The sequence below is a fragment of the Seriola aureovittata genome, chromosome 6 (genome assembly GCF_021018895.1).
Source record: "Seriola aureovittata isolate HTS-2021-v1 ecotype China chromosome 6, ASM2101889v1, whole genome shotgun sequence".
In the NCBI taxonomy this organism is placed as follows: domain Eukaryota; kingdom Metazoa; phylum Chordata; class Actinopteri; order Carangiformes; family Carangidae; genus Seriola; species Seriola aureovittata.
Genome location: NC_079369.1, coordinates 14,131,688 through 14,144,909, shown reverse-complemented (window position 1 = coordinate 14,144,909; position 13,222 = coordinate 14,131,688). Strand labels below are relative to the sequence as shown.

Sequence of the window (13,222 nt, the reverse complement as noted above, 5' to 3'; positions counted from 1 at the left end):
AAGCTTGGTGATGACTGTTAGTTAAGGAAGTTCATTACTACTGATAAGCTGTGTGCAGTGTCTTGAATAAGGAGATAAAATGCAGCCAGGACATTTGGCTGCTCTTACTGCACTGTGTTGTAAAACGTGACGCTGGTGAACTGTGTAAGCTCTGTAGACGTGTTTGTGTGAGCATGTGGTTTTGGTAGAGGGATGGGCACCTTGACATCAGAATATTTCTTACAAAAAGAGGTAGCATGTTTGCCATTTGTTTTGTGTCCTCTATAGTGTTGTTCTTTTCCCCTGATATTTCTCTTATATTTTCCAGTCAGACTAAATAAGACAATTAAACGTTGTCTTTGGGGGATATTTACTGAAATATTTCCAGAGAAGTCGCTTATTTTGTTATTATAATGTAATTATAATGGAACAATTTTTAAAATAATTTCCTCCTAAAAAAAGGAAACACATAAATTGTGCAGATATTTTTTAAAATAAACTTGTATTTATAGTAAACAGAGTATTATATTGCATTTTAACTATTTATTTTTGCCAGTCATTACTATAAGCTGTTATTATATGTTTTGGTGGCCAACATTTAATTTGACATCTGAGGATAGGGTTTAATACTGATAGCTGGAAGGGAAAAATCCTGCATCAAGAAATGCAGCTTCATTTCTTTATAATTACTTAAAATTTGTGTTTTTGTGTGGTCCCATTTTTAGAAGCATTTAATATAGTTATTTTCCTGGATGAAAATTAGGTTGCTATGCCAAAAAATGTCCAAAGCGTCTTCTCTTTGTGTCACTGACAAACAGTAAGAATAGCGATGAACAATGCCAGAGGACACAAATAAGGATCCTCCCTGCTGCTCCCAGAGGTTTGTGGATTGAGGTCTGGCACGACACAGCACACAGGCGTAGAAAGCTTTGGAATCCAGTTCCATAGATACATTCCCATTAAAGCACAACTGATTAATTCATCATGTTTATTTTCATGGTGGATGTCATATAGCCTATATATATAAACTCCCTGTAATCATAAAGATGTCAAGACGCCAAAAGTTTTGAGGGCTCCTGTGGCATATTTTCAGTATTAAATTTGACCTAAAACCTAAATACGCACATGATGAATGAAGGATGAAGAGAGACAATGGATTTTTTTCCTTCTTTTTCTTTTAGTATTCGTATGGTCGATTGAAATGCCTATGCTGTCATGGCAGGTTAAAAAGAGGAAAGGGCATTGAAGTTAACATCATCATTCATTAAGTCTTTATAAAAACCAAATATGGTGTTGCTTTGGTTTTCCCTGAGTTGATTCTTTCAGGAAAACTGCGCAAGCTTATTCTTCTCCATCTGTCTTTGAGAACTTTCAACCACAGCAAGTGTGAATTCAATTTATTTCCGTGTGCCCTGATTCACCGCAAATTGCTTAATGGTTTGAAACTCACTCCTGACAGCACCATTAGAGAGTTGTACAGAGATAATTTCCAGTGAGGGCCATTAGACATGTTTTGTACTTGATGCAGTTTTTTTTTTTTAATGAAGAGTATTGAAATGGGGTCATCGTATGAATGTGCTCTGTTGGACAAAAGTGGAAAAGAAAATATAGACCATTTTAAACCAGAATACTAATTACAGAAACCACAGATTTTAAAAACCCAAAGAAAGAAGCATACATTTTGAGATGAAGGGCAGATAAATAGACCAAAAAGGGGCATCTGGAGGTTTCTATCTCATGCAGTATATACATGGTGTAATTAGACAGTTGCTGAGGAAAAAAGTGGCAATGATTTGGCACCCGGTGGTTACAGGAAATAACCCTTTGAACTCATGTAGAGAGTAGATTGTTACTGCTGAAGTTATCTAAGACTTGTCCCACTCTATGGTCCACGGACTGTGGAGCCTCACTTATCCTCCCTCATCCCACTACATCAGATGGGGATGATTGCAGCCTTGAAATCAATGAAACCACAAACCTTCCTGATAATATTCCCTCTTGGGGGACAGTGGAAGATACAGGTTTTTTTTATTATTTTTTTTTATTTTTTTTTTTTACAGTTATTCATCCATCCACCGGAGTCTATACTGGAGACATTTGTGGAACATTGTGGATCACATTTGTGACCTGTACCTTTATGATTTGATGCCTAAATCTACATGTTTAACAAAAGTGTTTGTGATATTAAATAATTTTAACGATCAGTATTTTATTGATAGAATAATTTATAATCCAGTATTAGTTAACATTAAGTTAGAGGGTTTCAATGTTTGTGCTTTTTATTCTTTAGTACTGAGAGGAAACACTCAGAAACACTTGTACATGATGACACTTTTGTTGTTTGGATTTGTGAGATCATGCCCCCTGGAGAAACATCCACAGATCTCTAAATGGACCGATTTGACAATATGAAAGTCTCCCAAGCCCTCCGATCAATCATTGCTTTCCACTGCATTATTCCCCAAACAATAAAACGACAATATCAGATTAATATATAGTCTGTTCTTGGCTGGGATTTATCCTTGTGGGGCGGGCAACATCTCCTTTTCTGAAGTCACCAAGCAGTAAGAAGGATTTGGTTGACGGAGCACAGCGGGCCTTGAGATGTCTCCGCATTTGAGGTCACTGGTGGATAGCAAAGTTATCTAAAGCCCCAGTTTCCGTTGATTTCCCCCGCCATCCCAGAGTGAGTGTCAGAGATTAGTGGTGCATCCATCCTCCGTGACCTCTAGGAGCTAGAGAGATACTGTGTTGCCATCTTGTGACGTGTCAAACAAAGCAAGGGCAAGACTGTCATTTCAATGCCATGCTACGCCACTGGATGTCCCTTTTGTTAAGCGCTTTAGAATGGTGGCCTTGTATGTAATTTCAGCAAGTATGCATGATTATGCCCCCCCCCCATCCCATCCCATCCCATGCACTGGCTTTTAGAGCCTGCAAGACTATTCTGCAGAGGCATGTACTGTAGTGGTATCACTAGCAGCAGGAACAGACTTAAGTTATGTTGGGATGTTAAGAAGAATTTGCAGCTCTTAAACCTCTTGGGAGATCTCAAGATAATCTAATGAGACTAATTCGGACAATTTAGTCCTTTTAGATATTGTGATAGTAATCTGATTTTATCTCTCTATATCTGATTTTCTCACAAAAAATTTCCTTTAAAAAATGTAGTTTTGCCACTCATCTTTACATTCATTTTAACCAAATCTTGATGTGAAGCTCGCAAAAAGAAGCCACTCTTACTGACTTAGTTACTATTGCTTATTTATCTGAGACTCTTAACCCTAGTACATTTGTCACGTCTAATGGCAAAGAACATGGCTATGGTATAAAATCATTAATATGAGTCTTGTATTTTTTTAGTATAATTGGTTATTTTATAAAGGTCCATAGTCAGATGATTAAATAAGGGACCTTCGCACATGATTAATCAACCGTTATTAGATATTCAGACTTTAGATTCCGGTATTTCTCTGGTTTTGACTGACAAGCCAGTGGTGGAAATAGACAAAACTAATAGAAGTGGTGTCAAAATGTCAAACGGACCATCTCTGAGAACATCAACAAAATGTCTGTATTGAATCTCTCTGAGGCCTCAGTATTCCCTGGCCCAAACCACAGAACTCAGTACAACCAGAAAACTGGCATAAAAACCTCAGTCAGATATCTGACATTCCCATTTCTGAGACTGTCAGGCCTTCTCCTGGTTCTAGCATTATGTGATGTATAAATCGTTCCCCTAAGGAAGTGGAGTTACTCAAAACACCGCAGATTCCATCCACCATGTTAGACGTGAACACGTCAGGCCAAAAGGCATATTTTACAATATTTTATGAAACAATCTGCTGAGATGTATCGAGGTGGGTGGGGGCATAGTTGAAGCATAATCTCAGGGAAGCAAATAAGTCTTTCTGAATATCAGCAGTGATAGTATAACCCTCGAAAGTCACACTTTTAGTGATAAATATGAAATCCCTTCAACAGAAAACGTAGAGCAGTAGAAATTCACATATTTTCTGGGTATATACCTTCAAATGTCTCCACTCAAATCATTTGGTTTACTTTGAGCGACTGTAGAAGTCCACTTTTAGCATATTCAGGCAGTTTTCCCTCTGACACAGTCACTATTCTATTGTCTGTCATATATAGTATGAATAATGTGTATAATAACATGTAGTATTAATAGTTTGGCCAGTACATATGGGGCCCAAGGTAAAACTAATAACCCATCTCAGTAGCAGGGACATGCAGAGCCTACTGAAGGGGCAAGTGCCTCAATAAAAAACAGGAAATTCCCTCACCTCCAGCATTTTTGGGGGTTTTCCACATTTTAAACAACAGTGTACATTTGTACACATGGTTAGTTTTATTTTCTGTATGTAACTGATTAGCTGTTCTTTCTCTTTATCTAGATCTAGATCTGAATAATGAAATGAATGGTTCTGTTCCAAAACGTCTGCCTGCTTTTGCAGAAAAGAAAAAACATTACCCCAGGTCAGCTCATGCACACTCTGTAACCTTTTTTTTTTTGCTTTTATATAAAAAAAGAACCGTGTTGTTCCTAAAGGAGATGTTTGTGTCTATACGAAATGATTGATTGCACAGATTTATATATTTCAAAGAGTAATTTTCAAGTTATGATTTTGGATGTTTTTAAGGTGAATGTGAGGTTACAAGGTTTTTTTGTAGAGTCTGGATGTAGAGTCTTAGACATATCTAAAGCACGTACACAGTTCCTGCTTGTGGGTGCTGCGTGGAAAGCAGAAATTATCATTTGGCAGGAAGAAATAGATATGGTCCTTAATGCTACACTATGCCAGGCAGCAAAGGTGTTTTAATTCACCTGGCTAATAGTGTGAGACATGGCCCTTCTGGTCATTAATTATTATAAATTAATGATTTTTAAAACTGCAATTACACTAAGGGTTGTGAATTATTTAGTAAGCAGGAGAAGGACTTCATGCCAGTGACTTCAAGCAAGGTGGTTTACTTATGTTGATTCTCCTATATGGGCATTCAAGCACAATGAGTGAATACATATCATTAGAGACTATAAGCAACATATATCGCTTGGAGTTCATGAAATGGCTAAAACAAGAGGTAAAAAGGTTGAGGGATAACAACAAATGAATAAACAAATGCTCTTTATTCTTATTTTCTGTATTTTTTTTGTTTGGATTGTCTAGTTTCCACACAAGTGTCATCTGTATTCACTGCAAAAGAGATTGTAAATCATGTTGACACGGAGCAACATTTGTCTGTATTGATTATGATAGTAGCAATGGAAGCCGACTCATCTATTCTGACTGAGTCATATATATTGTAACCTGACATTTCTCGAGTTAAAGCAATATGACGCTCTGTATATTTCTGCGCTTTTTTTTTGGTTGAAACTTTGCTGGAGGATGTGGAGCAAAGGTTTGAGAGCATGCCTTACCTATAGTAGATACTCAGAGTAAAGTGAAATAGGAGTAGCTTTTCATTAAGCCCATGCTCTTGACTGGCAAAAAGCTTGGTGTGTGATGGGTCAAGTTTATTGTGAAGGTGTCAGCAGGTCCATACAGCCAGACTGGGCCAGTGTAATAACCATATAATTCAAGTTGTCAGCCCCTTTCCATGTTGCAACACAGAGAAGAAGCTGTCCATCAAGTCCTGCAGCTTGCCTTTTTAAATGGTCCTTTTCAAGTGATACTAGCGGCTCCGGCACTTGCATTCCAGTTTCATGCATGGCATTTTCATTACATTACAATTTTAAGAGCACTTTGAGGGCTGTTTAAGTAGTGTTTAAAAGGAAACTATTCGTATTACTCTTAACTGAGTGGAACAGGCGGTCAGGACCTGAGTCATACTACCAATGATATGGTTTTGCCTCAATAAGGGCTGTAACAATATGCCTGGCAGTTAGGAGTTAATGATGAGTATTGGGAGGAATGACATTATCTGCTTAGTGTTCATCTCCAAGAGCGCTGCCACATAATGTGCTACCTGGGCCCAAGGCAGAATCTGTGTTCATACCTAGATAGGACCCCAGCTGTGTGTTCAGCCGAGATAGCAAACCACAAAAGTAGCCATGACCAAAATGCTGATAATGGAATCAGTGACATTTGATGTGTTAGTTTAATCCCCACACTTTGAGACTCACTCACTTTATTTATCAATTCATTTTGTGGATTTGCTTCACCTTGGCCAAGAGGGATTTGGATTTGTGGCTGCAGGAGGACTTTTGATTTATTTTTATGTTATTCATATAAAACGTCCTTTTTCAATGTTTCTAACTTTTCTTTCCTCAAGGGAAGAGATTGACGTTTATATTTTGTTATTTTCAATTAATGAGTAACTTCACATAATAAATAAACTATTTTGTCTGCAATTTGTGACCAGTGACCCCATTTTCAGGCCCCAAAATTATCAAGACCAATTATTTTCATCAGTCATGTCATTATTTTTTATTAAATCACTTGACAAGGACACTGTTCATTGATCAACAGAAAAAAACAGGCAGCAGGACTGATTTCCATCTATTGTCCCTGGCAAAGATGTTTGGAAGGCACTATAACAATAGAATAAAAATGACACATCTTATAAAAGTCATATGCACAACAAAGATCTGCACAGAATAGCACAGTACACATTCACAGAGTATTACACATGTTCCATTTTCATGAGTTCAAATAAATATTTCAAAGTTATGAAAAATGAATAATAACAAAAGAATATTTATACTATTTCAAAAAGATTTATAACCGTAACAAATCAAGTGACCCCACATGGTGTGCTGATCCCAAGGTAGAGAAATACTAAACCAAGGAAAGCTATCTAACCAGTAGCATCCATGAGTGGTAAGATGACTCTGAGTTGCCATGTTTTGCTCTCCATGAAGATGAAAAATTCAAATATACTGGTGCAGTGATGATTCATTTGTAGATCACAACTTACCAGTTAACATTAAAAGATCAATTTAAAGACATCCTTTTATATTTGTCCTAAAAGCTAGACATAGAGCGGCCATATTGAAGCTAATAGTAGAATCATGAATCATTTTAAAATGTTAAAATATATATTTTACAATTACATTACAACTAAACCTTCAGTAATGAGAAAAGCAACTACAACAAGGCAATAGAAGATGCTGAATTTGAAAAATCAATGAATAAGCTGTATGCAAGAGCTCAGCTATCACAGGCTGCTACCATACATGATGCATGTGCTTATTTGAGCTGCATGAGATTACTATGCAAGAACAGTGAGCTTTCTTCCTTGAATCCACTTCAGAGCAGACTGTTTTCAGATGCCTTTCCAAGTTCTACTACATGCCATGATTAATTCAGCCATAATGTATGTTAATGTATGTTAATCTGTGTCACTGATATGCTAACTAATACCTAACTCCCACAATCCAACTTGTCCGTGGTGGTGGCAACACACACTCGTCGAAGGAGGTGCCATGTTGTGTGTTTATACGTTTGGCCTGTGCTTCTTTGTGAGACGTTTGTCATGAGGGTAGCTTTTATTATTGTCCAGCACTTTTACAAAATTATGAAATGGATGCACATTACCATAGACCTTATGGCAATGCACATTATATCAATGTGAAATAAGATTTAGAAGTAAGTGTCAGATTCATGTAGTCTCTTTTTGTTTGCTTTTGTGAAAACTGATCATACACTAATCAAAATGGCAGATTGTTCTCCTCTTTAATAGTATGCTGATATTAAGTGTGAATGAGATAGACATTTGTTTGGACTGCTGTAAAAGTGCACTTTAAACAAAAGAAGTGTATACAGAGAGTACAATTAAATATGTATTCATAGTCTGAGCTACCCTATTCTGAGTTGTTTTTCAAATGTCTAACATCCCCAAGCAATATGATCTCTATATTAACAGCAGATGGCACCAAGTCATCATGATGTAAAGGGTGAGATTTAAGTCAGCTATTATTTTGAGTCCAGTCTCACCATGAATAATTGGGTTATGGAGGGAAAGAGAAGAGAAAATATCTTGCCATCCATATCCATGGGATGGAATAATTTTACTACATTTTTTTATTTCAGACCTCCATATTTAGAAATGAAGACATGCAATACCAGGGCAGTTTAGCTGGTTTGAAAAAAGAAAAAAAAGAACAAAAAACAGTCTCTAATCAGATCTGTTACAGATACAGTTTGGCAGCAACCACGCTGATATTATTATGTGGCTGATGTTTATTGGAGCTGAAAGTTCATTGTTTGTGTTGCTACATTTGTTTAGTGTGAGCTGCTTACTAGAAGGGCAACTGAAGTGTTTATAACTACACCAAATACAATCAGTGTAAAATATGTTGCAGCACCAACTACAAGAAATGTCAGGGACAGAGTGAAGGTTTGTGTTTGTTGGAAATGAATCTCTTTGAACCTTGACCTGAAGGCTTTTGGCCACTGTACCTGCAGTAATTAAAGGGACTTGAGGGCCTTGACTGCATATGTTCGACTTTCTTTAACTGTGATGAAGGAGAAAAAAACTAAGCACAACACATTTCTTTAATACGGTTATTATTTATTGTCTCTTACTTTAGAGTTCATGGTCAAGCTACCTTGTCTGGATGAGGACACGTGCATTCATGTAAAAATGACTTTGGAGTTAATAATGTTCAGCCCAACACTCAAGTGAATATTTCATGATTCTATTCCACTCTATTTGTCTTGGTTTGTGACAATCAAGCCATTGGAAAACAGTTATCAATTATTCAATTATTGCTCAACACGCTCATCAAAATTTATCAGAATGGTCAAATGACAATACACCTAGTAATACAGGGAAAAAAGCTGTTGAACATTTTTGTTTTCATAATTAAATTTTTGAAGACAATGTGAAAACATCAGAATTAATAAGGACAAGATACAAGATGTTTGATAATGATATTGTTGGATCGGGGCGCAATGAACAAGGAGAAATGATATGGGATAGTAGAGTCTTCAAGGTGACGACTGAATTCTATAATTCTATTTTTCTTGGTCTTTTACACTTTAAGTGTGTTATTTTACTCCTTTAATTAGTTCCAAGTAATAGCACTTGTAATTAAATCCAAGTTTTTTATTTTTACATTTTAGAAAAAGCAAGTTGTACTGCACATGATTTGGTGCAGTCGAACATTTCTTGGGCAGCATCAAATGTTATTAGGGCTCACGTGACATATAATTTTCTAATGTCAGTGCAGAGGTTTAGTTTGATAACAAAAGCCTTTTGCAAAAAGGTTAAATGAATAACATCTGAATTTAATTTAATTTTGTACATTAAGATTTATACACTTTAATGAATGCAATTTTTCTCTTCCTGTTTCAGTTCTCTTCATCAACTTTTTTTTTTTTTAATGCAAACTATTAATGATCAGGAAAACACCGCTTACATTCGTACTCATAAACACACTCTGGCCATTTGCTTAGTCAATGTTGTAAAAGATAATGACATGTTGAAAATAAATGAGCCCACTCATAATCATGCCTAATCTGCCATTACAGCCCTTCTTGCGACAGACATTAATCACGTCTGAATCCAATGGGATATTTTATTTGCAATGCCTCAGGATAGGTAAGCGAATGTAGACACTTCAGCCAGATTTGAGTTGCACCAACCATAATACAATGACCACTAATTGCTAATTATGAAATTCTCTGATGGGCAGAAGCACAGTGGGTTCATCCCATTATTGTTTATTCCTCATTATGTTGAGCTTTGTGCTAATGATTCCATTTTATTCACAGTATATACACTGAAGAGTTCACCTACTGTTATGTGCAATATATATATATGCTAGGCTGGATATAGTCATTGCACATAGGTCAAGATAGCACAAAAACAAAGCTTTAAAAGGACTGTTTTCAACTGTGTTTCATAGCCTTAATTGAATTTAAACGATTGTTTGCTTAGAGGGCCATAAAGTCCCTCAACAAAATGTCTCTTGAATGGAGCCATAACATCAAGTGAAGTCTTTAAAACAGTCAAAGAAACATAACAACAAATCTCTGAACAGCTCAACTGTAAAAAGTAATTGTTATTGTTTGTGGAAAACTCTTTCACAAAGCAATTCGGCTTTGAATCAAGACAAGATCTAAGCAAATATATGGAATGTAATTTTACAGCTTAGTTTTGTTCCTGCAATTCCCAAATGGTCACCCTCTAGATAGACTAAAGATTGTACCGCAGCAGGGCCACTAATGACTAATAGTTTTGGCGTTGTGAAAATACTGCTCAACAACCAGCACTGATCATACTATCTGAGTTTTGAACTGGCAGTGCACACAATTACCACATATCGATGCCTTAATACATAGAGGTTCACAGTAGGTCCCTGCCACATGTTGTTTCCAGGAGGCTTGGAGGCAGGGAGTACAGCAGATCACACTCGCAGGGCCACTCTTTGGCGCTTCTGCTGCCAGACAGTATTGTTACTAATGACTCCTAAACCTGTCATCAATTTCCATCAGACCATCTGCTTGCTGCCCTTTGCACATCACAGGTTTATGTAAAAGTCATTAACTCTATTTAGATATAGAGAGGCATGAGCCAATAACATCAATGTGGGAAGGATGTGAAGAATGTCTCACTCAATCCCTCTCAGTTAGCGTTGATCTCCCCGAATTTGTACCTTAGTTAAAAAGTAATTTGTGTTTGGGGAAATTACGTTCGAAGAACACCTGAAGACAATCCTGAGGTACCTATCAGTACACATGCAGAAAATATGATGGAAATGAAAAAATATGCCTCATAAAAACAATGATTCTGCTACTTTGAACCAGCTAATGTATCTCAAATTTACTTTGTCACAACATCATGTTGTTACATAAGGACATTTGCAGTTCCGATGTTCTGGAGCAAGTGATTTCTTTGCAGGCATATGAGCTTCAGCTCATTTATTAAAGTAGGACACCCCTGTGGAGCCTGCCGTTCTGCTCTGCAGTGTTATTGTACAGTACAAGCGTGACGTGACAAGAATAGCAATTTGTTCAAGGAGGCATTTTGCTCTGTGATCGAAAGTAACCTCTTACTAAGTATATGGCTACATGTTTTTATGCACTTTCTAGGTCATCAACCAAATTTTTAGGTGAACTGCTTCAGGTCAGGTTTTGTCTTCCCTTGTTAACGTGTTAAGAGGAGCTACTAACTAATATTAGACCAACTTGTGAACCCTTGGACAAGACGTCCATTGACACTTAGACTATGAACTTAATGATTAGTCTTAAAACCCCTCCAAATGAAGTATTTCTCTTCAACATTAAATATTCATGACTAAGCATCAATCAAAGTTAAAGTTAAGAAAAAAAATTCTTTATTTAATACTAATTGAATATTTATCACTCAGAATTTCAGCAAATCAGCTTTTTTTCAGCCCTGTGTGGGTGTGGTCTCATCAGATCTGATTGACAGGAGCCTGGAAACACAGCTCTTTTGGAGCAAAAATGGGCTAAATTCCAGTTGTTGTATGGAAGTATGTGACGTCATCATCTACCTGAGCCCCGCCCACTTTCATTACAGAAAGAACATTAAATACAAAACTGGTCTGACTTGAGCAGATATTAGTGTTCTTTTATACAACCCCACCACTCATAGTAAAAAGCAAAATGAGAAAATTGGTCTTCAGGTCCTTTTTAATGGTTGGAGCAGTGAGCAGGCTTAGGGGGGTAAAGATGCTTGTTTGCTGAATCAATCCATCAATCAATTCAGACCCATAGTTTTAGAAAGTCTGTCCTGCTTTACATCTGCTCAAAGCCAGATCGTATCATAAGGTTTGTAGGTCTGTAAATCGTGGCCAAATTCAGTCCGAAAGTAGGTTTAGTCATAGCTTCTTTGGATGACGACCTCCACTGAACAGACCAAAGCTACAGTACATGTACGCTCTTCCAACAACCCATGGGATTGTCTCAATCAATTTAGTTTCACCTGACCTGTTCATTGCATACAAATGACTCGGGAGTAAAGCTGATTTAAATACTGGAGAGTTGATGTTCGTTTCACCATTGGTTGTTGAGTGGGCCTTGGAGGATACATCCTCGGTAGCCGTGGCTCTTTGTTGTTGAGGAAATATCTTCACTGTCAGTGGTCACGATAGGTCTGTGAATATTAATGAATATTCTACTGTTTCGCACCTGTTCCCGCATTATATTTCACGTTTGTATATAGGAATAATTTCTCTGCATTTGCGGCAGAAAGCATGGTAGTGACGCTGTTTTTTAATGACATTCAAAAGCAGGTACAGTGATAAACAGGATTTTTTTTGACCAGATATTTTGTGTTTTATAGTTGAAAGAAGCCCTCTATGTACTCCGTGTTTTTTTTTTTTTTCAAATTACTTTATTAAAATCTTTATTCAATTATCTGACTTTGTCTGAAACTTGAGTGAAAGTTTCCAACATTTATTTCATATGGCATTTACAACACAGTGAGATACAGTATCTCATATTATCCATCCATCCATCATTCATTTTTTATGTGATTGCTTGAGGGCATAGAATGAAAAAGAACAGAATTCAACTGCAGTTAGATTTTTCAGGTTTTCATCATTTTGTGTTATCAAGAGGAGTCATTTTTGCATCAAGTTTGCAATGGCCATAATTTGATTGAATCTATGCCACCAGCTTAACTATTACGCTCCAAAACACCTCTGTTCTTCTACACTTCTTCATTTCTGACATTCCAATTATCTTTGCATCAATCATTAAAATCTATTAACATTTCATGTGTTTTTATGGATTATCTTATGCTGCAGTTCTAGTCTTAATGCTGAAAGATTTTTCTGACAGAATAAAATTTTTACTGCTCATTATATTTGATTCCGTGTTTCACTATATCATGCAACGTCCAATACACTTTCGTTGTTTTATGATGCGCAGCTTAATTAAAATTTAAGGTATTTTTCTCCTTGCAGCCAAGTCAGAAGAAATAAAGATGATTGTAACTGCATTTTTTTTCCTGAAGCTTGCATTGTTTGAATGGAATACATGTGGTGCATTAACAATTGTACTGCATTATGTATTTCCCTTTTTAAGATGTGTGTCAGCAGTATTTTTAAGCACTGTTTTATGGTCCAATTTAGCAATCATGCGTATTAAATTTGAAGGCATTATTGAATACATCTAGTATCATACATTGAATACCCCATTGTTTAGGTAATTAAAGGCCAGTATCTGTATTTATGCAACCTTTCTATTACAACTTACCTGAGAAATACCAATCATTCATGAGCTCCATGCATGTTAAAAGAAACTAAAGA

At 36.6% G+C, this 13,222-nt stretch overlaps 1 long non-coding RNA gene across 1 annotated transcript in view; it reads left to right on the top strand.

The window, feature by feature from the left end:
• Window positions 1–13,222, top strand: part of LOC130170455 (uncharacterized) — a 72,377-nt gene that overhangs the window by 11,476 nt on the left and 47,679 nt on the right. The gene's annotated exons all lie outside the window — the stretch shown is intronic.